Source organism: Orcinus orca, chromosome 13 (assembly GCF_937001465.1).
Source record: "Orcinus orca chromosome 13, mOrcOrc1.1, whole genome shotgun sequence".
NCBI classification, from domain to species: Eukaryota; Metazoa; Chordata; class Mammalia; order Artiodactyla; family Delphinidae; genus Orcinus; species Orcinus orca.
Genome location: NC_064571.1, coordinates 69,717,632 through 69,742,585, shown reverse-complemented (window position 1 = coordinate 69,742,585; position 24,954 = coordinate 69,717,632). Strand labels below are relative to the sequence as shown.

At 44.6% G+C, this 24,954-nt stretch overlaps 1 protein-coding gene and 1 pseudogene across 5 annotated transcripts in view; one reads left to right on the top strand and one right to left on the bottom strand.

Annotated features, from left to right (window-relative positions):
* BABAM2 (BRISC and BRCA1 A complex member 2) overlaps positions 1-24,954 on the top strand; it is a 446,047-nt gene that overhangs the window by 408,186 nt on the left and 12,907 nt on the right. The gene's annotated exons all lie outside the window — the stretch shown is intronic.
* Positions 904-3,048, bottom strand: LOC101279547 (serine/arginine-rich splicing factor 5-like; annotated as a pseudogene).

The window sequence follows — 24,954 nt, the reverse complement described above, 5'->3', positions numbered from 1 at the left end:
CTCACAGTTGCAGTATGCGGACTCTTAGTTGCAGCATGCATGTGGGATTTAGTTCCCCAGCAAGGAATCGAACTCGGCCTCCTGCATTGGGAATGCAGAATCTTACCCACTGGACCACCAGGGAAGTCCCTAAGTGTATCTTTTGATGGAGTTTTGACAAAGTTACCTTCTACCCCTCTCCAATTAGTCTCCTCACCCCCAAGACAACGCTGTCTGATTTCTATCACCATGTCTTAGTTTTTCCTCTTCTAGATACTTCTAATAAATGGAATAATACAGATTGTACTCTTGTGTCTTTTATATTCAACATAATTATTTTAGAGTTATCTGTTATGGCATTCCTTTTTTTTACTGCTGAGCAATATTTCATTATATGAATATACTATAATGTACTAATCCATTCATCTGCATATTATATTTAGGTTGTTTCCAATTTGGGGATTTTTATGAATAGAGCTGGTATGAACTTTTATATAAGCTTTGTAATAGACATATGTTTTCAATTCTGTGGGTAGATACCTGGGAGTATGTGTATGATTAACTTGATAAGAAACTGACAACCTTTTTCAAAGTCCTACCAGTTTATACTCCTACCGACAATATGCTGGGTTCCAGTTGTTCTGTATCCTCTCCAACACTTGGTATTATCAGTCTTTTTAATTTTAGCTGTTCTATAGGGGATGAAGTGATATAGCATTGCGTTTTTAATTTTGATTTCCTGATGATTAATGATGAGCATATTTTCATGTGCTTATTGGTATGTTTTCTTTTGTGAAGGGTCTGTTCAAATTTTGCCTATTTTTAATCAGGTTGTTGGTCTATTTATTATTGAGTTTTAAAAGTTCTTTATATATTTGTCAGAAATATGTGTTAGAGATATTTTCTCCTAATCTATGGCTTGCCTTTTCATATTCTTTGGTTTTTCAGTTTTATAATCTTTTATTATCAATAACAAACAGCTGCTTTAACGTCTTTGCCAGGCAGCTGTTAAAGGGTGGGTGGACGGACACCCCTTGACCCTAACAAGGAAAACTCAAATTAAGCCTTTACGTACAAGCAAATTTAGAGCTCTTTTAAGTGTCCAAAGCTATTAATTAGTTTAAGTGAGGCATTAAACTAATTCTGTATCAACATATTTGAATAACCAGGAACTAAAACGTTCAAATTTTTCTAGTACAAAAAAATTAAATTTGCTTTAGTTATAAAAGAGCTCTGTCAATATACACAAACTGTATACTTCAGACATTCACAAAAATGTGAGCAGAAGGCTTATCAAAAACACTGAATACAATTAGTTTTCAACAACCCCTGGTGGTACACATCTACGAAGATACCCAGCCCAACCCAACCCAACCCCCCTCCAACTCCCACCCCCACAGAAAAGCACATACTTACCAGAATTTTTAGCAAGTATGGTTTGGGAAAAATTTTTTTTTTAAAAAGGCCCCCAAGGCAAGTTATTTACAATTTAATTGCCACTGTCAACTGATCTGGACCTTGACCGGGACCGGGACCTGAACCTGGACCTCTGGCGATCCACAGATGCTGGAGACTTAGATCTACTTGAAGAACCACGTCTCTGGCTCTTCTCAGGCACAGGAGACCTACTAACAGAACGGGACTTGCTCCGGCTCCGGCTCCTGGACCGGCTCTAAGACTTGCGACTCCGGGAACGAGATCGGCTACGAGACCTCAAGGAACTCCTGGTCCGGGAATGAGACCTGCTTCGTGACCTACTGTGCCTTTTGCTGCCTTCAATTAATTTGATTTTTCTCCCATTTATTTTTTTTCCAGAAAGCATTCTTTAAGTCACCATAAGAGGCAAACTCAACTACCCCTTCATTTAATTTAGGTCGATGTGCGTCCGCAAAGGTTACTTCCCCAGCTTGTCTCATGAAATCTTTGAGATCCCTTATTATTATTTCCCTAGGCTAGTCAAGCAGCAAACCATTAATCGGTCGGAGAAACCTTCCTGACATATGCCCAACTGGCTCTTCACCACCCACTTGAAGGACACTACCCAATCGGTGGAAGCCTTTAATCGCACAGCCCTCCCTATTAGCAGACTACTGGCGGATGCAGACATGTTCTACTCTTGTGTAGTTACCAAGGACCACTTTACTGCGATCAGGATTCCAACGACCACCTAATTTCGTATCTTTGAACTCTTTTTGACCAGGACCTCTTATTTGGAAGCGTTACAGGAAGACAGCTCTCAACTTAGGGATCAGATCACGTTATCAACGCTCTGGGATCACTGCAACCTGGCACTTCAAGGAAGTGCACCGATTACGTCTAGACCGGCAAACACAGATCTAGAGGTGGCCAGTTGATCACTGTAGGAGCTGACTGGCAAAGTCAACCAGGCCCAACCAAGAGTGACCGAGACAACAATTAGGATAACCCACAGGCTCTCCTCGTCATAAGGCCAACGACACAGATAGGCTGCCAGCTGACTCTTGAAGATAAATTCTCAACTATAAGCCGATTTTCTGTTCTTACAGGTGGAACGTTTCGTCTATCATTTCGAGGTCTGCGACTACTAAAACGGTCTGAGTAGCGTCCTCTACCTCTTCCGCCTCGAGACTGAGCCCTAGCATGTTCAACTGTAACCCTTTCACTGCAGAGTTCTTTTCCATCAAGTTCATATACGGCATCATCTGCATTCCTGGCATCATCAAATTCCACAAAACCAAAGCCTCTTTTCAGATCAGTATCTCGTATTCGTCCATACCCCTTGAAGAATCTTTCACATCTTTCTCCCGGGCCGCTGGATTTAGCCTCCCGATGAATACTCGACAGCCACTCATGTCAGGCTAGTACTTCTTCGAATAAACTGCGCTCATTGGACGCCATCCTCCGCACAGAGAGCAGCGCTGACCACTCGCGATCTGAGCGGCCATGAAGAAGCCTCAATCCGAGAAGCCTTTCCCTCAAAGTGAGCCACTCACCTACCGGACAGGGTCTTTGGCAGCTGAGACCCAGAGAGGTCCGTAGTCTGCGACGGAGCCGGCAGCCTCCCCGCAGACCAGGACTCAACTCGTCTACGTCTCTCCACAACTCTTCATATTCTTAACAGTATCTTTTGATGAGCAGAAATTTTTTATTTTTAATTAAATCTATTTTATCAGTGTTTTAGTTTTTTTTTAAATTTATTTATTTAATTTATTTATTTTTGGCTGCATTGGGTCTTTGTTGCTGCGCACGGGCTTTCTGTAGTTGTGGTGAGCGGGGGCTACTCTTCATTGTGGTGCGTGGGCTTCTCATTGCGGTGGCTTCTCTTGTTGCAGAGCACGGGCTCTAGGCGCCCAGGCTTCAGGAGTTGTGGCTCGCTGGCTCTGGAGAGCAGGCTCAGTAGTTGTGGTGCACGGGCTTAGTTGCTCCACTGCACGTGGGATCTTCCCGGACCAGGGCTTGAACCCGTGACGCCTGCATTGGCAGGCGGATTCTTAACCACTGCGCCACCAGGGAAGCCCTATCAGTGTTTTATTTTTATGTTAATATTTTTGTATCCTCATAATTATTTACCTTCCACAGGGTCGTGAAGAGATTCTCCTATGTCTTTCTCTGGGAGCTTTGGTTTTGGTTTGACATTTAGGTCTATGACCCATCTCAAATTAATTTAGGGATGTGGTATGAGGTAGAGACTAAAGTTAATTTTTTTGTTTATATATCTCCAGGTTAATTTAAGCAACATTTGTTGAAAAAAACCTTTCTTTCCCCATTGAATTACCTTCATGCCTTTGTCAAAATAAATAGACCAGGGCTTCCCTGGTGGCGCAGTGGTTGAGAGTCCGCCTGCCGATGCAGGGGACATGGGTTCGTACCCCGGTCCGGGAAGATCCCACATGCCGCGGAGCAGCTGGGCCCATGAGCCATGGCCGCTGAGCCTGCGCGTCCGGAGCCTGTGCTCCGCAACGGGAGAGGCCACAACAGTGAGAGGCCCGCGTACCGCAAAAATAAATAAATAAATAAATAGGCCATATATGAGTGGGTCTGTTTCTGGATATTCTATTTCATTTATCTATTTTTCTGTTTATATCCCAATACCAATGGTTCTTAGAATCAGGAAATGTAAATTCTCCAACTTTATTATTTTTAAAGATTGTTTTGGCTGTCCTAGGTCCTTTTCTTTTCTGTATACGTTTTAGAATCAGTTTGCCACTTCCAACCCCAACCTGCAAAAGAAAAGCCTGCTGAGATTTTGATTGGGATGGCATTGAATCTGTAGGTCAACAAGGGAAGAATCGACATTTTAACAATACCGAATTCTTCCTATCAGTAAACATGGTTTTATTTAGATCTTCTGTAATTTACCTCAGAAATGTCTTAAGATTTCAGTGTAAAAGTCTTGGATATTTTTTAATGTTTTTGCTTTTATTGTGAATGATAGGTTTTCAGATTTTATTTTCCAGTTGTTGCTAGTATATAGAAATAGAAATGATTTTTCTATATTGACCTTGTGTACTGTGACATTGCTAAATTTACAATCCTACTAAGTTCTAGTAGCTTTTTTATAGATTTCTTAGAATTTTTTACATAAATAGTCGTATCATCTGTTAACAGCTTTACTTCTTTCTTTCTAGTGTTTAAATCTTTACATTTTTTAGTTTCTTTCTTTTTTTTTTTTTCTTTTAACCTACTTGCACTGACTGGGACCTCTAGTCCAGTGTTGTATACAAGTGCTGTGAGCAGACATCTGGCCTTATATTTCCACATTAAAATTGATGTTACCAGTAGGTTTTACATAGATGTCTTTAGCAGATTGAAGAAATTCCCTTATATTCCTACTTTGCTAAGAGTTTTTATCATGAGTGAGTGTTGAATTCTGTAGAATGCTTTTTCTGCCTCTATTGACATGATCCTGTGGCTTTTCTTCTTCTATTAGAGTGGTGAATTACGTTAATTAGGTTTTGACTGTTAGACCAACCTTGCATTCCAGGGATAAATAAACCCTTCTGAGTCATGATATTTTATCCTTTTTTATATTATTAGATTTGATTTGCTAAAATTATGTTAAAAGTTTTACATCTGTGTTCATGGATGATACTAGTCTGAAATTTCCTTTCTTGTGTTGTCCTTGTTAGACTTTGATAATAGCACTACACTGGTTTCATAAAAGGAATTGGCAAGTTTTCCTTCCTTATCTGTTTTCTGAAAGAGTTTATGTAGGTTTGGCATTATTCTTTTCTAAATGTTTGGTAGAGTTTATTTGTGGGGAAAAAAATTCAATGTCTATACTAAATATAGGGATATTCAGATTTTTTAAAATTTCTTCCTGTGTTAGTTGTAGCAAGTTGTGGGGTTTTTTTAAGAAATTTGTCCATCATATTTAAGTTGTTGAATGGATTGGCATAGAATTGTTTATGGTATTGTCTTATTTTCCTTTTAATATCTATGGGGGCTATAGTGATATAACTTCTTTTATTCCTTACAGTGAAAATTTATATCTTTTTCCTCTCCCTTTTTTTTAAAAACAGTCTACCTAGGGGTTTATCAATTTTTCTAATCTTCTCAAAGAAACAAGCTTTTACTTTGTTGATTTTATCCATGGTTTGTTTTCCATTTTATTAATGTATGCTTTTGTCTTTATTATTTCCTTCAATTTATTTTCAGTTTAATTTCCTCTTCTTTTTCAATTTTTTCAAAATAGAAACTTAGATCATTGATTTTAATCCTTTCTTTCTTTTTTTTTTTTTTTTGTGGTACGCGGGCCTCTCACTGTTGTGGCCTCTCCCGTTGCGGAGCACAGGCTCCAGACGCGCAGGCTCAGCGGCCATGGCTCATGGGCCCAGCCGCTCTGCGGCATGTGGGATCTTCCCGGACCAGGGCACGAACCCATGTCCCCTGCATCGGCAGGTGGACTCTCAACCACTGCGCCACCAGGGAAACCCCTTTTCTTCTTTTTTAATATAAGCCTTTAAAGGTATAAATTTCTCTCTAAAGTTTGCTTTAGTTGTATCCCACAAAATTTGATATTTTTTTTTGTTTTTATACAGCAGTTCTTATTAGCCATCCATTTTATACCCATCAGTGTATACATGTCAACCCCAATTTCCCAATTCATCCCACCACCACCACCACCCCCCCACCGCTTTCCCCCCTTGGTGTCCATACGTTTGTTCTCTACATCTGTGTCTCTATTTCTGCCCTGCAAACCAGTTCATCTGTACCATTTTTCTAGGTTCCACATATATACGTTAATGTACGATATTTGTTTTTCTCTTTCTGACTTACTTCACTCTGTATGATGGTCTCTAGATCCATCCACATCTCAGCAAATGACCCAATTTCGTTTCTTTTTATGGCTGAGTAATATTCCATCGTATATATGTACCACATCTTCTTTATCCATTTGTCCATCAATGGGCATTTAGGTTTCTTCCATGACCTGGCTATTGTAAATAATGCTGCAGTGAACATTGGGGTGCATGTGTCTTTTTGAATTATGGTTTTCTCTGGGTATATGCCCAGTAGTGGGATTTCTGGGTCATATGGTAGTTCTATTTTTAGATTTTTAAAGAACCTCCATACTGTTCTCCATAGTGGCTGTATCAATTTCCATTCCCACCAACAGTGCAAGAGGGTTCCCTTTTCTCCACACCCTCTCCAGCATTTGTTGTTTGTAGATTTTCTGATGATGCCCATTCTAACTGGTGTGAGGTGATACCTCACTGTAGTTTTGATTTGCATTTCTCTAATAATTAGTGATGTTGAGCAGCTTTTCATGTGCTTCTTGGCGATCTGTATGTCTTTTCCATTATCATTTTGTTAGAAAAAATTTTTAATTTCCTTTGTGATTTCTTTTTGAACCATGAGTTATTTTTAATTGTGCTGCTTGCATTTCAAGTGTTTGGGGATTTTTCTAGATGTTTTATTGTTACTGATGTTTAATTTCTGTTTTGGTCAGAGATTATAAATCTGTGTGATTTTAATCCTTTGAAACTTGTTGAGACTTGTTTTATGGCCCAACATATAGTCCATCTTGATAAAGTTCATGTGAACTTGAAAAGAATGTGTGTCCTGCAGTTGTGAGATATAGTGTTCTATATACATATTAAGTCAAATTACTTGTTAGTGTTATTCAAATCTTCTATATCCTTACTATTATTTTTTGTGTTTATTATTATAACAGTTACTGAAAGGAGGTGGTAAATTTTCCACCTATGATTTTGTATTTGTCTATTTCTCCTTTTAGTTCTGTCATTTTTTGCTTTTTGCATTTTGAAGTTTTGTTATTTAAGTACATACATATTTGGAATTGTTATGTCTTCTTGATAAACTGGCCATTCTATCATTATGAAATGATTCTCGCTATTTCTGATAATACTACTTCACTTGAATTCTGCTTTGTCTGATATTAATATAGTTACACCAGCTTTCTTTTTCTTTTTTAATTTTTATTTTTTAACATCTTTATTGGAGTATAATTGCTTTACAGTGGTGTGTTAGTTTCTGCTTTACAACAAAGTGAATCAGCTATACATATACATATATCCCCATGGTTCCTCCCTCTTGCGTCTCCCGCCCACCCTCCCTATCCCACCCCTCTAGGTGGTCACAAAGCACCCAGCTGATCTCCCTGCGCTATGCGGCTGCTTCCCACTAGCTATCTATTTTGGTAGTATATATAAGTCCATGCCACTCTGTCACTTCGTCCCATCTTACCCTTCCCCCTCCCCGTGTCCTCAAGTCCATTCTCTACATCTGCGTCTTCATTCCTGCTTTCTTGTGCCTATTTTTTGCTTGGTATATCTTTTTTCATCCTTTTGCTTTCATCCTATGTGTGCCTTTATATGTCAAGGAAACCTTTTGTAACTTGGTTTTTTAAATCTAGTCTGATAATCTCTGCCTTTTAATTGGAGTATTTCATTCATTTATATTTCATATAATTAATGAGCTGGTTGGGTATAAGTCTATCTTCTTACTATTTGTTGTTTAATTTCCCCTGTTCTTTATCCCTTTGTTCTTCCCTTCCAAATCCATTTGATTTATCTGAGTATTTTTTAGTATACCATTCTCTCTTCTATTCGTCTTTTAGTTATAGCTCTGTGTATCATATTTTAGTTATTAGCACACTAAAATATATTCTTAATTTATCTCAGTCTACCATGAATTAATATTACAACAGTTCAAGTATAATGTAGAAACCTAAAACAATGTAATTCTCTTGTGCTATTATATTCAGATGTTTCACTTCTTCATATATTATGAATCCCACAATACATTGTTATTACTTTGGCTTTTAATAGTCAGTTGACTTCTAAAGAATTTTAGAAAAGAAAGAAAAATTATGCTCCATTTTATTCTGGCTTTCTGCACATCCACACCCAGGCAGATAGATAAAGTTTCCCATTCTCTTTACCACTTGTCTGAGCCTCCCTCCTCAGAGGCCTGGCATTTGAGTAACATAAATACAGAGAGGAAATGCATGTGGCAGTTAAGAGCACTGACCCTAAAGTCAAGAGAGAGTTGGGTTTAAACCTGTCTCTGGTATCACTAGCTGTGTGACTTTAGGCAAATTCATAGTCTGAATCTGTCTCCTTATCTATAAAATAGGGGAGCTAGTTTAGAATATCAAATGGGGTGTGTGATTTTCTATTGTTGATTCCACAAATGTTATATCTTAAAACAGCACAAATTATTATCTCACACTCTCTGTGGATCCAACACAACTTTCCTGGCTTCTCTGTTTAGGGTCCCAAAACACTAAAATCAAAGTGTTGGCTGGGGCCATTACCACATCGGAGGCCCAGGGCCTCTTCCAAGCTCATTCAGGTTGTTGGCAGAGTTCAGATCCTTGCGGTTGTAAGACTGAGGTCCCTGCTTCCTTGCTGGCTGTCAGGTGGAGGCCATTCCCTGCCACGTGGGCCCCTCCATCATCAAGGTTGCAGTAGTACATCAAACACTCATGTTTCCAATTTCTGACTTCTGTGTTACTGACATCTAGTCTCTGATTTAAAGGGTTCATTTGATTAGGTCAGGCCTACCAGTTCATCTCCCTTCCTTAAAGTCATCCATTGGTTCCATGTAACATAACCCACTTACAGGAATGAAATTCATCATTTTTCACAGTCCTGGGGATTATACAGGGAGTGTACACCAGGGGCTGAGGAATCTTAGGAGCTATCTTAGAATTCTGCCTACTACACAGGGTAATGTAGGTGAATTGTCCAGCTTAGGATCTGTCATGTCATAAGCATTCAGTAAATGTTCGAATTCAGCGTCATCATACCTGGAGGAAAAACAGAGATTTTTAATTAAAAGATGGCGGAGTCAGCATTGCTAGCTTCGCATGCAACCAAGTAAACAGTCCCTCAAACCTCAGTGACTTGGCCAGAGATTCTTAAGTTCTAGGCTGCTCCATCCATGGCTGCTGTCCCCTATGGTTGTGTGTTCTTGGTGCCAGTACAGCCAGTTTGAAAGGTGGAAAACCTCCATCCTTCAACTGTATAATCTACATAAAACCAACTATCACTTAAAAAAAAAAACTGAACCCTCTCGTTACCTACCTTGGTATCTTATACATAGCTTTAGCTCTGTCTAAATGAATGAATCAGATAATTTTTTATAATCCTTTCTAGTTTGATAAATCTATGAATAGGTGGAGTGAGTTTTCCCTGAGTTTCATTGTATAAAGCATTAGGTTGATCCCAGGGGCCTGAGTATGTTCTCAGAGCAGCATTGAACCCTAAAACCACCTACTGCAGTGGCTTGTCACACATTAAATCCATTATATAAATGGAGTATTTCGAAAAATAGCTTCTCGGTCAACACATGCAAGCAATTCATCATGAGCCTTCTAAAACATTTTGTTGTTTCCCCTCTTGACTCCATGTCAGAAAGAGATGTTATTTTCTTATTTAGAAACTTATCGAGATACTCCCAGAGCAATCCCTCATTTCCCATACGTGGCTCTTCACCGTGCATACTTCTGTTATTTGTCATTCTGTTGTCTTTGCAGAATAACTTTCTCTTTCAATAATTTTTTAAAATTGTACATTCTGGGCTATTTCAGTTAGTTTTCATCGTTAATACCTTAGTATTCCCAAAGACACTGTTTCCTTCAAACTTCTCATTAGCTGCTAAATGCTTCAGTCCAGTCTTATGCATTAGCCCTCTAAGTAAAACAGGTAAAAACAGATCTTCTCTCCTCAAGAGAAGGGGGTTAGATGTCGCCACCTGATGCGCCCCTCATCCCTTCTCTTCCTCTGGCCTCCGGGACCCCTCTGGGATGCCATGGAGCACTGCGTGGAAATCCCAGTCCTAAGAGGGTACTTCACAGTACGGTTGCAGGAGCCCTGAGGCCTGAGAATTCTTTAGAGACCAGGGTAGGGCTCGTGGGGGGAAGGGTGATCTTGAAGCATAAGTGGTTATAATGTGAGCCTACTCACATCTCCTGGTAAGATTTAATTGTGGCATCAGGCCTCTCTCTGCAGTCCCTGTGCTTGGCAAGCTGGCCAGAGGGAACGCTGACTGAACCAGCTTTGGGGCCCAGGTATCCAGTCATCGCTCTGTGTTAGGGAAAACCCTGACGGGGACTTTGCAGCCCTCTCCCTCTCCCAGGACCACTAACCACCACCACCACCACCCCCCCGCCCATCCCTCCCCTTTATAACTGTATTTTTGGAACTCCCATCTGGCACCCAGGGGTAGGGGCTGACCAGGAAGGTAAGACTTGTGGCCACTGACTGCTCACCCTCACAGCCTTTCTGCGAGGGGAGCAGCTGCAGAACTGAGCCATTCTGGGCAGGAAGCGTCCTGGGAATGGAAGGGAGAGCCCCGAGCTAGGCAGAGCAACCAGGCTGGGGCTCCCAGAAAGCTCGGCCACACGGGCCCATCGGAGCTCAGACCTCAGTGGCAGAGCCTGCAAGCCCAGCTGCTGCTATGATTCATAGGTTTTCTTTTTTTTTTTTTTTTTTCGCCTTGAGTTTCCTAGGAATAGTTCCCTCTAAAAACTCCCAACCTCATCTCAGCTGAACTCCCCTCAAGAGAGAAGAGGGAATTTTCCAGGCCCAGGCTGGCCTCGCCTGGGGGATGAGAGCACCCGTAGAAGACAGGAGAGGAACCAGTGATGGTGCCCCCCGAGGAACTGGGGAAGGCTAAGGGCGCCAAACCTTCCTCTCCCCCACGCGCCCCGGGTTCCTGTGTTCACAAGCTGACCCATCCCTCCTAGGGTTTAAAGAGAAGGAAGTTGTGAGGAGAAAAATAAAGGAAATAAATACCATGAAATTCTTGGATCTTTGAACTCTCACAGAGAATCATTTTGAAAAGTATCTTCAAGGGATTTGGTTTGTTTTTTCCTTCAGAAGAGAGAGCAACAGAGACGGGGAGGACTCCAGATCTGCCTGGCATCCAGGCATCCTCTCCGAATTGCGTAGGGCAGAGAGAACATGTTATTTATTAGAACCTGACATCTGTTGCTGTGAAATGATAAGCTCCATTAAAAAGCCCGGCCATCAATTACTGCTAATACAGCCCTCATCCTGGAGTGGGCTGCTCACCACACTTCCAGCCTGTGCAGACCAGGCTGTACCAGGCACAGAGCATTCGCAGCCCCGCGCAGCCTCCCCGCTCCTTCCACAGGACCTCTCGGGCCGTCCCTCCCAGGCCCTCCAGCTGGGCTCCTGGCTTCCTTTGATTCCACTCTTTGGCCACTCTGAGGGCTGTTTTCAGGACTGAACCCCTGTCCATGCTGCTTTCTCAGTGGGAAACAGGGTGAGGCTTTACTCTCTGGTCTCAGTCATGCAAGCCAGAAGGAGCTGCACACAGCAGAGTAACTGGGAGATGAACGCATCTTAGTTGGGGGAATTCACTTAGTTGTGCTGTTGTGAGAGCTACTGATCAGCTCAGGCTTGGGTATCCCTCCCAGGATGGGAAAACGTTCATGATAACCAAGTGCACCTACTTCCTTGTTTGTGAGTTACAACCCTACATTTTCTTGGAAAAATAGACAGATGTCCTATAAAGTCAGAAAGGAAGGAATAGGGGAGTTGGTTTTGGATTTTTATAGTATATGAAAGTAGAAACACACGCTTATTCATGGAATCGGAGTTGCCTTTGAACGGTTGGAAGGGAACACGTACAGTAAGTAAAAAAAATGCAGAGAATAACAGCCTGGGAGTTAGGAGACCTGGGTCTCATTTGGACACCATTATTAATTTCCTGTGTGAACCTGGAAAAGACACTTCACCTTCCGGGGCCTCAGTACCCTCATCTGAAAGTACTGGGCTAGTAGCTGATCACTGAGCTCTAACATATTTCTGGGGTTTTAAGTGAAAATTGTGTTTAAGGTAGTTTAGCATACTTTTTTGTTCGTGTTGACAAAATTCCATCTCTGTTGCCAGAGGTCAGACACAAATTGAAAACATTGCTAAATGGAATTAAGTACACTCCGTACGTGATGTTTTTTTGTACAGCCCGTATCTAATATTTATAGAACACTTCAGCTGCGGGACGTGCACACATATGCCCTGAACACACACACCCAGTAAAATACTTCTAGATGTAATACTTTTTCAGATGTCAAGTTAAAACAGCTTCTCGGGAATTAGGCTTGACTGTTCAGATGTGCGTGTTGGTTTCTGACAGGTGCCGCCGGGGCTGCTCAGGGCTTATGATGTGGAGTCCAGCCAAGGCAGGAGGGCCAAGCCGCATGGTTCTATCATTTCTCATTGAGGCATGCATTCTAGAAATAGGGGAAGCATCAAAGGACGACCGTCTAATCTGTGCACATCATTAGTGACAAGCAGAGGCCTTGCTTCTGCAGAAATGGGACTCTGTCTTGTCTGTGGTCAGATCCTTCAGCACAGGGACCACCTGTGAACATGAACTAGATTCATGACTTGTTAAAATCACAGCTTTATAGAGGTGAGCAAAAACAGGGAGCAGATATTGGGGTAGTAACCACTATGCCAGTGACCTCCAAAATCCACAGCCAATAGCAGAGCTAGGTTGGGTGACCAAGCAGGGGTGCATTTAGGAAGGTAAGTGTGACAGTAGGGGCCAGTCTCAGGACGTGGAACACGGAAGGAACCTTAGGCATCTAGTGCCATCAAAATCGAGTATGGTCAGCATTAACCATTGTGGTGGAAATTAAATGGAGTGATTGGTATATTGAAAACCCTCAGCCCAGTGGTGGGCATAAACTTGACATTCACTTCATCATCTTCATTTCCTGGAAGAACTTGTTCAAGGCCATACAGTACAAAGATGAGAGCCCTTTTACCCGATCACTGGTCCAGGGCCGGCCCGAGCCGCCTCTGGCCTCTCCCCTTCACTCTGCCTGTTTCCCGCTCCCTTGCTCACAGGACAGCACAATGGAGTCAAGGGCTGGAGGGCAGCATGCCTGCGTCCACATACCCACCACCTTCCTTTGGGGTGGCTGGGCATCGAACCTTCTTCCTAGTGGCTCACCCAGCAGGCTGAGGGATGCTGTGGCCACGGGGAAAGTCCAAGGTATTCTTGAGCAGAAATAGCTCTCCTAAGAGTGTGGAGACCTGGCACTGAGTACCTTTAAGGGAAGGTGACCATTCCTGTGGCTGAACTCATTACTATAATCAGTGGGCAAAAGAAGAAGAAGGGTATGATAATGGAGCAGGCCAAAGGAAAGACACTGCTTCACAGCTGCCTCCAAACCAGCAGGAAGGCTGCACAGTCAAGAAGAGGACAAAAAATTCCAGTGACTCCTATCTTCCCAGACAGAACTTCTGGCACTTAGTCATGCCTAATGGAAAATGGAAGCCAAGAAAGCAGAAGTGAGGCTGGAGTGACCTAGGGTAGTTCTTATCCAGAGTCCCCTCTGAGGAGAAAAAGTGCCCTGGATGGTCAGGGCCGGGTTGCCAGGTAGAAGTGCCACGGCCATGGGGAGAACAGGCTTTAGAGCAGCCGTGATTATAAGAATCAAGTGGAACAACGGCTTCTGCAGTGAAGTTATTGCTGGTAATTCATTCAGCAAACATTTAAGAGCTATATACACAATAGTTGACCCTCAAACAATGCGAGGGTTAATCCACATATAACATACAGTCGACCCTCTGTATCCAGAGTTTCTCCACATCTGCGGATTCAACCAATCACGGACTGTGTAGTACTGTAGTATTTACAATTGAAAAATCTCCGTGGTTAAGTGGACCCATGCAGTTCAAAGCCATGTAGTTCAAGGTCAACTGTATATACAGAGTATGTGCAAAGCACTGGGGACCACAACACACACGCACACACACACACACACAGACACACAGGGTTGCTGCCCTCCAGGCGCTAAAACTCATCCACCTGTTGTGAAGAGTCCCAGCTACAAAGCCCACTGATTGATTTTTGGAACCGTCCATCACTGGTTGAGATTCTGTTCCAATGATAGGACATCCATGACATTAACTACTCAGTACACTGAGTACAAGTCAAAATTGCAAAGTGGGAAGCTCTGTAGCTCTTCTAAAAATCAAATTTAGAAGACCAAAATTTTCCATTATTGATCATTTTGGGGCTCGGATAATCTTTAAATTGTCATTATTGCAGTTGCCCAGAAAAGTGAAATTTATGGGAACGTATATGTAAAGGCAAGACTATGTTGTTTCTTTCTGAGAATAAGTGATAATGGATCAACCAGTCTCTCCTGATCATCTTATAGACAATGATAATAATAAATATGCCTTGAAGGCTTTCACTGCACCAGCACAGCTGTAAATGCTTTATATATTTTAATTCCTGTGATTCTTGTAACAACCCTATGCGACAGGTACTGCCGTTACACCTATTTTACAGATGATGAAGCTGAGGCCCCACAAAGTGAAGTGACTTGTCCAAGGTCACAGTGTAACTTAGTGTAGGAACTGAGGATATACCTTGGGTTTCCCAACTTTTAGACTGACATTCTGCTCTTATAATGCCCTGCCACTCTTCCTCAGACTGATTGCCTGAGTTATCCCAAAATTGCCAGGCAAGTGAGCTCAGCTGTCTGTCTGTAACTGCAGAGTCTCTGGGTTCTCTGCCTCGGTCAGCACACAGGTTTGGCAAGCCCCAGTGTGGATTTGTAGTGGCAGTCATTTTGATTAGGTCCTGCCCAGATCACCAGCATTTTTCCCATTCTTTTATTCATTCATTCAGCAAATATTTATTGAATTCAAAGTAGGTATCAGGCACCATGTTAAGTGATGCGTGGGACACAGTCTGCCTTCACTGGACCAGAGGTGAGATGAAAATTCTACATAAATAACTTATCAGGCAGCAGCCTGTGCAACGTGCGGGTGAAACGCAGTCAGAGCCCCGAGGAGAGATGATGATGTCTGTTTCCTGAGATTGAGGTGGCTGACTCTAGAGGGTGGGTAGGAACTGATGTGCAGAGATGGAGGGAGGACACTCCTGCCAGAGGGAACAGAGGCTCAGAGGCCAGGAACCATGGGGTTCCAGGTAGGCCAGTCTCCTTTGAAGGGGGCAGCAGTAGATGAGGCAGGAGAGAAGGAAAGAAAAGAGGCAGGTAACAGAGCTCTGCACGGTAGAAGGAATGATGCTCTGGGATCAGACCAGCCAGAATTCAAATCCTGGTTCTACCACTTGCTAGCAGTATTTTGTTACCGCTGTGGATGTTGGTTTTCTCATCTGTACATGAGGATAACAGTCCTCTCTCACAGTGGACTGTGAATGTTAAGTGGGAAAATGACTGTAAAATGTCTGGGTTATTGTTGATGTTCAATTCATGGTGACTTGTTATTAACTGCTGTGCTAAGACACTTGATCTCCTTTTCTGTAGGCAATAAGGTTTTTCTTAAATTAGCAGATTACATATTGATACAGTGACCTGCCTTGGCATAGATATATAAAGCATAATAGAGCCTTCTTGCCTTGGAAATAGTAAGGAAGGCAGTAAAAACTGAGATCTGTGCTCACACTTGTGCACCACTTTAAAGGAATGCTTGTCTTGGGCCCGTTCACCTTTTCTTTGCCACCTCAATACCCACGAGACTGACTCTTATTCTCCAGAGTTAGGGTTTCCAGTTTTAGCAATTAAAAATACAAGTTGCCCCATTAAATTTGAATTCCATATAAACAACAAATAATTTTAGTATAAGTATATCCCATGCAAAATTTAGGACATACTTACACTGAAATGTTATTTGAAGTTTATTTGAAATTTAAATTGATATGGGCATCCTTTGTGGAGGGACAGCTCAGGAATCGGTCAGAACAATCTGTCCGCCTTCCTGGGGAGGGGGACCCCCCCCCCATCTTCTAGTCTCGTCCCTCAGGTAATAAAGGCTCTGCTCAGCAGACTTCGGCAGTGCCTTCAAATCACTTCCTGGGTAGAGACAGTAAATGCTGATGGGTCCCGCTGTGTGTGTTTGGGGTGGGAGCAGAGGTCAAGTGGGGCAGGATGTCTTGTACCAGCCTTCACATCTCCCCAGCCTTCTTTCTTCAGAACATTCTCACAGACAGTTGGCAGAATGAAGACAGCCTTTGTGGTCTGATAACTTGTCTCACGGAATAAGTGCAAGCCCTCTTTCACAGAGCTTCTTCCAGGAACATTGCTAAAAGTGGCGACTTTAGCTGTCCCTGTGGCGTGAGTGACTTGAGATGGCCAGAGCAGGCATGATAGTAACTGACCGCATGCTCCCTGCTCTGGGGAGTCTGGGGACCACAGTACTGGAGCTGGGAGGACGGTCCAGCTGCCTCACTATGCAAGTGAAACAAAGAAGACCCAGAGAAGGGAAGTGCTTTGCCCAAGGTCACACAGCTATCCAGAATTTGAGTCTGAACTTCAGCCTGGGTCTACTACCTTGAGTTCTTCTGTAATAATTCAGGGGGTCTGAGAATTCCCAACACACTTGTTTGGTTGACTTGTGAACATTTTCTCTGGACTACTTGACAACTGTCATCTCCAGGTCTCCACTCGGCTGCATGTCCTTCAGCGCTGCCGCTCTCAGCTTCATGCTTGCTGCCCCTAAGAGCAAGTTCACTCCTGGTACGGAGTTCATGGCATTTTCTAGACCAGTTTGATCTTCGCCCTCCTCCCCAGCAGTGCCTCCTTGCTGATCCCTTTGCCCCACCCTGACCAAGTGTTCAGCGGTTGAGATGGAAAAATCCATCTCAAAGCAGAGGGCTTTTAACCTCGCTTTCAGAGGAGTAATTTGTCCACGTAACAGGAGGTGAAAATTAAAACAAAGCAGGGTGTAGGCTGGAGCAGTACAGCACCCTTGGGTTTAAGAGTGCCTTTGACCTATTCCCCTCAGAGTAGAATGATTATCTGGATGCCAGAGAGTTCTTAGAGGAGCCCTTTACTCACTGGCAAGGTGGCATTAGCCCTAAGACCAGCTTTATATGCACTCAGAAAGCAAACCTGGCCGTGCGGGCAGAGCCGGCCCACGTGGAAGCCTGGAGAGGCCATCAGGGGGTCTTCCACTTTTTTGTGTGTGTGTGTGGTACGCGGGCCTGTCACTGTTCTGGCCTCTCCCTTTGCGGAGCACAGGCTCCGGAAGCGCAGGCTCAGCGGCCATGGTTCACGGGCCCAGCTGCTCTGCGGCATGTGGGATCTTCCCGGACCGGGGCACGAACCCATGTCCCCTGCATCGGCAGGCAGACTCTCAACCACTGCGCCACCAGGGAAGCCCTCCACTTTTTTTTTTTTTGCTTGTTCTTGCCACAGGCTGTCATGAGACCAAGAAAACTTGTTTTGAAAATGCTTGACAGCCGAAACAACCTGTTCTCGGCTCTGGACGAGAGCGTCTGTCCTTTCTGACCATTTCTGTACTGTTTGATGTTTGACTAGCTGCTGACTGGAAAAAATGAAGTTGCTATTTTCTTCTCATATTGTTCACAGGCAAGTGCCAGTGGCTTTCCAGGTCCTTGTTCCCCATTTTTTCCAGCCCTTCACCAGAGACATTTTAAGACAGTGCCTGAGTTTAACTGATGAATGAACATTAGCAACATATACTTATGAGGATATAACCGATGGCTACATCTCTGCAAGCCGAGCTCTATATGTGTGTTGTCTTTCCCAATCCCATTAGATTTCAACCTGTGATTTTCCACTTGTAGTTTAGTCCTCTCTGGAGAACTTGAATGTGTGAGTCAAAATCTCCAGTTATCCCAGTGGCTACTTTGGCCTTCCGCACTGGTGGCTCTGAGGCCTGCAGCAGCATCTCTGTTCCTCCCCGGGGTCTTGGTCTTGGATGGTCTCAGGTGGGTCCTGTGACTGGGAAGGAGCCATTTCACTTCTTTTCTGCAAATAGAGGGGTTGGACAGGTAAAGAATTGACAAACAATAGCCCCAGGGCAAGTTTAACCAGCTGCTTGTTTTTATAAATAAAGTTTTATTGGAACACAGCCCCACCCATTCATTTACATATCGCACATGGCTGCTGTCACTCCAAGGGCAGAGCTGAATTGCAGAGACAGGGTATATGGCCTGCAAAGCTGAAAATACTTGCTGTCTGGCCCTTTACAGGAAAACATCGCTGACCCCTGGATTAGATGACCTTTAGGGTTTTCAAATACAACTTTCTATGACTTTTGAACTCGTGCAGTTCTTTTACAGCACAGCTGCTTTTGAAGCACCTAATAAGGGGCTAACTAGAAGGGGACCTCTCTCTCCCCTGCAGCAGTTACAATGCAAAGCACGCCTTGAGGTTGCTGAAATCTACAAAGGGAGGGGGCTTATTCCGCTGTGTTTGTATAGTTTATTTTGCTGTATGTCTGTATTCGTTTATTGGTCTGAGGGCTCTGGCGTCCTTGGTGTCCACCAATTTTGGTAAAAAGACACCCCAGCTGTATAGGTCTGACTGAATTCAGTGGCATGGTTCAAGGTGGGACACCCGTCTGTACCCACGTGGAGGAGAACACTGATTCATCTGCTTGCTAACTATGGTAGGAAAGGGAGCCAGATACTGTCTTGAGAACCTGCGTGGCTGCCTGGACCCACCCCACCCGCTGTTTGTGTTTGCCTGTCTCTGAGTCTGAGCAGTGAGATGGCGCGGGATGGCTCAAAGTGGCAAGGTAGGTTGGTGGCCATGGTGAGAAAAACAGGAAGAAGCCTTGAAAACTGCAGAGACTAGGGAAGAACTAATCTTTTTAATCTTCTTCCCCTGGTGCCAGTCCAAACAAGATTCTAACATAAAATTTGCATCCCAGTGACATGCATCCCATACCCACGTTCCCAGGGCATAATGGGGGATCCAAAGCACAGAACTGCATGGTCCTCCAGTCAAGGCCACCCTGGCCTATGAAGAACTTTTGTGCAGACTAGAAAAAGGTGCCCCTTTGGGTTGGTGCAGACTTGGCTAATAGCTTTGGGTAAGAGAAACCTCCCCCTTTCTCTAGGCATCTAGCCCTGGGCGAGCACACAGCTGAGTAAATGGGCAGGGACTGGATTTCAGCCCCCACTTGCTCGTTTGGCCAGACTCCTTGGTGCGGAGCAGATGCTGCCCTCCCCAGTGGAGCAGCCACTCCTGCTACCTGGCATCTTAGAAGTCTAGTGGGGGGCTCCCCTCACAGGGTCCTGCTGACCAACAACAGGTTAACTCTCCTTGGCCTTGGTTTTTGAGACCACAGCAGCCTGGGCTGGTCTCCCGCACGCCCAGTAAAACCCATCCCCTCAGCAGTGCCACAGTGCAGGGTGGCTCAGAGCCCCGGGGCTGGGAGCACCAAGACATGGTCCTCCCCCAGCTGCACCAAGGGCCCTGATCTAGTTGAGGTGCTTATTTTGGAGAGCCCAAGTCCTGGCTCTTCTTTGCCAGCTTCTGACCTAAAACTGGCTCCGCTTAAGGAATGCACATAATTTTCCACAGAGTTAGATCTCAGAGGTAATATGCTAGCAGCACAAAGAAATGTGCTAAGAGGGCCAGAGCAGACGAGCTCACGATGGTGGGGTCTGACCTCACTCCCCAGGCGCTGGGTTACACGTCGCCCAGTGTGCGCGGTGACGACATTCCGCCAGGACACCCTCCTCTGCAGGGCGTGTTGTCAGCATGGTTTTGAGAAGGCTGTTATGAACTCTCCGTGGGTGAGACAGCTTTGTGGTCAGATCTGGTTTCCACCTCTCAACTCACATTGGAAATTGTACTGGGTCCGGCCAGCCATGTGGGCAAATTTTGAAAGATTCCTAACCTACCCTTTTCATTCTGCATCTATCAGCGGTTCCCAGCAGTCCAGACGCCAGAGGATTGGGAAGAAAAAGAGGCTGGGAGCCCGGGGTAGCCGAGGATTCAGTATCTACTTCCTGTTCCCTTTCTTGGATCTTAAAAGGCTCCTGGGAATAAGAAGGAATGTAGTTTGTCACTGTTCTGAGCCCCTTAACCGTGCAGAGCGCTGTGCTAAGAAGCAGTTAGAGTCCTGTGGACTAGAGCACTTCTCTCTGTGCCCTAGAAGGATGCGACCGGGAGGAGAGTGGGTGGAGTGTGGGCATCAGTGTGGCTGCACCCTGTAGGGAAGGGTGGTGGGAGCCCATGAGGTTGACATTGGGGAATAGCCCTGTACACTAGTTTCGGACCAGAGCCCCAGGGCCTAAGAGGAAGACATCTCCCAGTTAGCAAATGTTCCCAATTTAAAAATTTTACTGTTCCAAGTCACCAGATGCATGACGATGCCCCACACCTTTAGCTGCAGAGGTTATGGCCAGATAGGGGGTGGGGAGCAGTGCTCAGAAGGACCCTTCTAGTGGAACGTGGGTGCACCAGAGCCATGCCTTTCCTGCTCCAAGCCTGTGGCCAGAGAAGGCCCTCCGGGGCTGGCAGTGTGCTGTCGCAGGGCACTGGCTCATATCTGAACCCCACTCTGCCTTTACCACGCACCTGACCTTGGGTAGGTTACCTACTCTCTCCAAGCCTGTTTCTTCATGTGTACAGTGGAAGTAGAGTAATGCTATCTATTTCACACATGACTGTTGCTTGCATTAAAATGAAGTTGGGTTTTTTTTTTTTTAACATCTTTATTGGAGTATAATTGCTTTACAATGGTGTGTTAGTTTCTGCTTTATAACAAAGTGAATCAGCTAGACGTATACATATATCCCCATATCTCTTCCCTCTTGTGTCTCCCTTCCATCCTCCCTATCCCACCCCTCCAGGCGGTCACAAAGCACCGAGCTGATCTCCCTGTGCTATGTGGCTGCTTCCCACTAGCTACCTGTTTTACATTTGGCAGTGTATATATGTCCATGCCACTCTCTCATTTCATTCCAGGTTACCCTTCCCCCTCTGTGTGTCCTCAAGTCCATTCTCTATGTCTGTGTCTTTATTCCTGTCCTGCCCCTAGGTTCTTCAGAACGTTTTTTTTTTTTTTAGATTCCATATATATGTGTTAGCATACGGTATTTGTTTTTCTCTTTCTGACTTACTTCACTCTGTATGACAGACTCTAGGTCCATCCACCTCAGTACAAATAACTCAATTTTGTTTCTTTTTATGGCTGAGTAATATTCCATTGTATATATGTGCCACATCTTCTTTATCCATTCATCTGTCGATGGACACTTAGGTTGCTTCCATGTCCTGGCTATTGTAAATAGAGCTGCAATGAACATTGGGGTGCATGTGTCTTTTTGAATTATGGTTTTCTTAGGGTATATGCCCAGTAGTGGGATTGCTGGGTTGTATGGTAGCTCTATTTTTAGTTTTCTAAGGAACCTGCAGACTGTTCTCCATAGTGGTTGTATCAATTTACATTCCCACCAACAGTGCAGGAGGGTTCCCTTTTCAAAATGAGGTTATTTTTAAAAGCATATTATAAACTGTAAAATACCAAGGACCAAGTTAGTTCATTTTCTTATCCAGCAACTATTAAATGCCTACTAGGTGCAGGTACTTTCAGGCAGTGTCCCTGGTACTCCAGGCCCTCCTGTAAACAGGAGCTATTCTATAAATGTGTGTTAAATTAAAGTGCTAGGCGGTGGGAGGGGAGGTTGGGAGGAAAGGAAGCTACTCTGGTTTGAGTTCCTACCGTGTGCCTGGCACTGTTGCCTGACAACCACCGCACGGGTCCTTTGGGCCCATCGGAGAGAAATACATGGAGACTCGGGGAGGGTAATAGCAGATTTCCTCTCTAGCCCACTTTTCTCCTCCCAAGCCTCCCCCAGGTCAATAAGCCAGGCCAAATCCAAGCCAAAACTGATCACCCCTGATTCTAGGCCAGTAAGTGGGAATCACGTGAAGTCAGAGCAAAACGAGGCTCTGTCACCACAAGCCAAACCTCATGTTCACAGGGCGCAGGTTTCAGGAGAACAAGGGCCTTTGATGCATGCTCGGAATTCCTTCCACGGCAAGCCGCTGGGAGAAAAATCTCACCCAAACAATGTACTCTTGGCCGAGGGAGGGCCGGTGTCTTTTCAGGCATAAAGCTACCAGCAAGGACCCAGAAGCCACTCAAGGGATTTGTTGGTTTCCCCAGAAGATCTAGCTTTTTGAAATCAACTTAGCAAAGGATTCCACTCGCCCCTCTGCCCCCGCCCCCCTGCCCCCCAGTGCTGAGTCCTCCCTTGTCTCTAACCCCTGGAAGAGGAGGAGGGGCATGGAGCTCCTGTCCTTGTGTGGATTTCCAGCTCAGCAATCAGTGAATCCTTTTCTCAAGTGTAGCGCCAAGTATTTATTCTGATAAAGGATTAAAAAAAATTTTTTTGAGAAAAAAGAAGAACTAAAGAGGTTGTTGTCTGGCTTGGTCTCCAAAAACCAGTCCTTAACGACTGACAGTTATTGCCTAGACTTAAGATGATCGATTTAGGAAAGAAGGATATCCATTCATTGTCATTCAGCCATTCAACAGAAATTTAGGGTATTTCTGGATCACTGAAGTGCAGCCCCCAGAAATGAATGCAGGAAGCCTCCTGTGTCTACACAGAGGGGGAAACATCTAAAGAGCTGCATTTAAAGATGGGCAGACCCACGGCTCCAGAGCCAGTAACACCCGGGGAACTCCTGCCCAGGAAGTCAGCCTGGCCCTGGAGCTCAGAGCACACGGTGGAGGCCTCAGCTGCTCCCACCATTCAGTTCACAAGGCTTCACTGAACCTCAGCGAGACTGAGCCACAAAGCTCCGCCCAAGGGTGACCGCAGAGGTAGACAACGTGTATATAAGGGACGCCAACCAGCAACCCCAGGCAGTTTAGGTAGGATTGTTTTGTTACAGAAGGCAAAAGGAGGCCCCATGGGTAGGGGTTCCCAGGGGACAAATTCCAGCTCAGGAGAAGGAAAAACATTATAACTCTTACAGGTGCTGCAGGCTCTGCGGAGGGCCTGAGGCTTATGCCAGGCCTTGAGTGTGGGTAGGTTTTGGGTAGATAGGGAGGCCCCCAAAATGTTGCATGGTTCAGGAAAGTACCCTTTACCTGCAAAGCAAAGGGACTCCTACATAGCTGGCCCCCAGAATTGCCAAGGAGAATTAATTATTGTTTGTAAAACACTTTAAGATTCCCTGATGAAAGACCTTGTATAAATGCAAATTATTATTATTGTCATTAAAAGTGCTAGACGTCTGGCCTACTGGCTAATGGCCTGGCAGAGCTCTGAGCAGAAACGAAAGCCAACTCCAGGCAGAAAGTTTGTTCTGGTTGTTCCAGAGCAATAGCAGGAAGAAGGAGCCAGCGGAGGAGGGCTTGGCCCCCGACTGTGAAGTGAAGCCATCCAACTCCCACCCAGGGTGAGCAGGCAGCAGTCTGACTGGAAGTCCAGGGCCTGTGTGTCCCCTGAGGGCCAGGCCTTACTCAGATTCATCCCTTGCCCCCTGCAGAAACCAGCCCTTGTCTAGCTCAGGAGCTCGGTCGGCATGAACGAGTGATTGTCTGGTTGTCTGCTGGTCTGAAGGATGGATGCTGGCCTCCATACTTGGGGTCCTAAGTCAGACCCAGAGACAAAAGGGAGATAGATAGAAACCTCTTGCCATGCCTTTGATGGTGCTTATTAAGGAGGGAACCCCTTTAGCAAAGCACAGGGAGAGGTCATTTATTAAATTACTGCTTCCACTAAAGAAACTGTCTCTGGCTAAAGTGGTTAAATTGATCCCAAAGCAATAATATTAATAATGGATAATGGTACAGTCGGCTCTCCATGTCTCGTGAGTTCCACATCAGGACAATATTTCAAAAATATTCAAAGAAAAAAAAATATTCAAAGAAAAATATTCCAAAAAGTTCCAAAAAGCAAAGTTTGAATTTGCCAAACACAGCAGCTATGTACAGAGCATTTACATTGTATTTACAACTATTTACATAGTATTTACATTGTATTAGGTATTTAAGTAATCTAGAGATGATTTAAAGTATACGGGAGATGTGCATAGGTCATATGCAAGTACAGTCAGATCTCCGTATCTGCATGTTCCATATCCACGGATTCAACCAACGGAGGATCAAAAACCAGAGTTGTTTGAATCCAAGGCTGCAGAATCCAAAGATATGGAGGGCCAACTACTATGCCATTTCTTTTTAATATGAATTTATTTATTTTATTTATTTATTTTTGGCTGCGTTGGGTCTTCGTTGCCATGCACGGGCTTTCTCTAGTTGCGGCGAGAGGGCGCTACTCTTCATTGCGGTGCGGGGTTTCTCATTGCAGTGGCTTATCTTTGTTGTGGAGCACGGGCTTTAGGCGCACGGGCTTCAGTAGTTGTGGTACGTGGGCTCAGTAGTCGTGGCACACGGGCTCAGTAGTTGTGGCTGGCAGGCTCTAGAGCGCAGGTTCAGCACAGGTTTAGTTGCCCCGTGACATGTGGGATCTTCCTGGACCAGGGCTCGAACCCGTGTCCCCTGCATTGACAGGCGGATTCTTAGCCACTGCGCCACCAGGGAAGCCCTACTATGCCATTTTATATAAGGGACTTGAGCATACTTTTTTTTTTTTTTTTTTTTTGTGGTACGTGGGCCTCTCACTGTTGTGGCCTCTCCCGTTACGGAGCACAGGCTCCGGACGCACAGGCTCAGCGGCCATGGCTCAAGGGCCCAGCCGCTCCGCGGCATGTGGGATCTTCCCGGACCA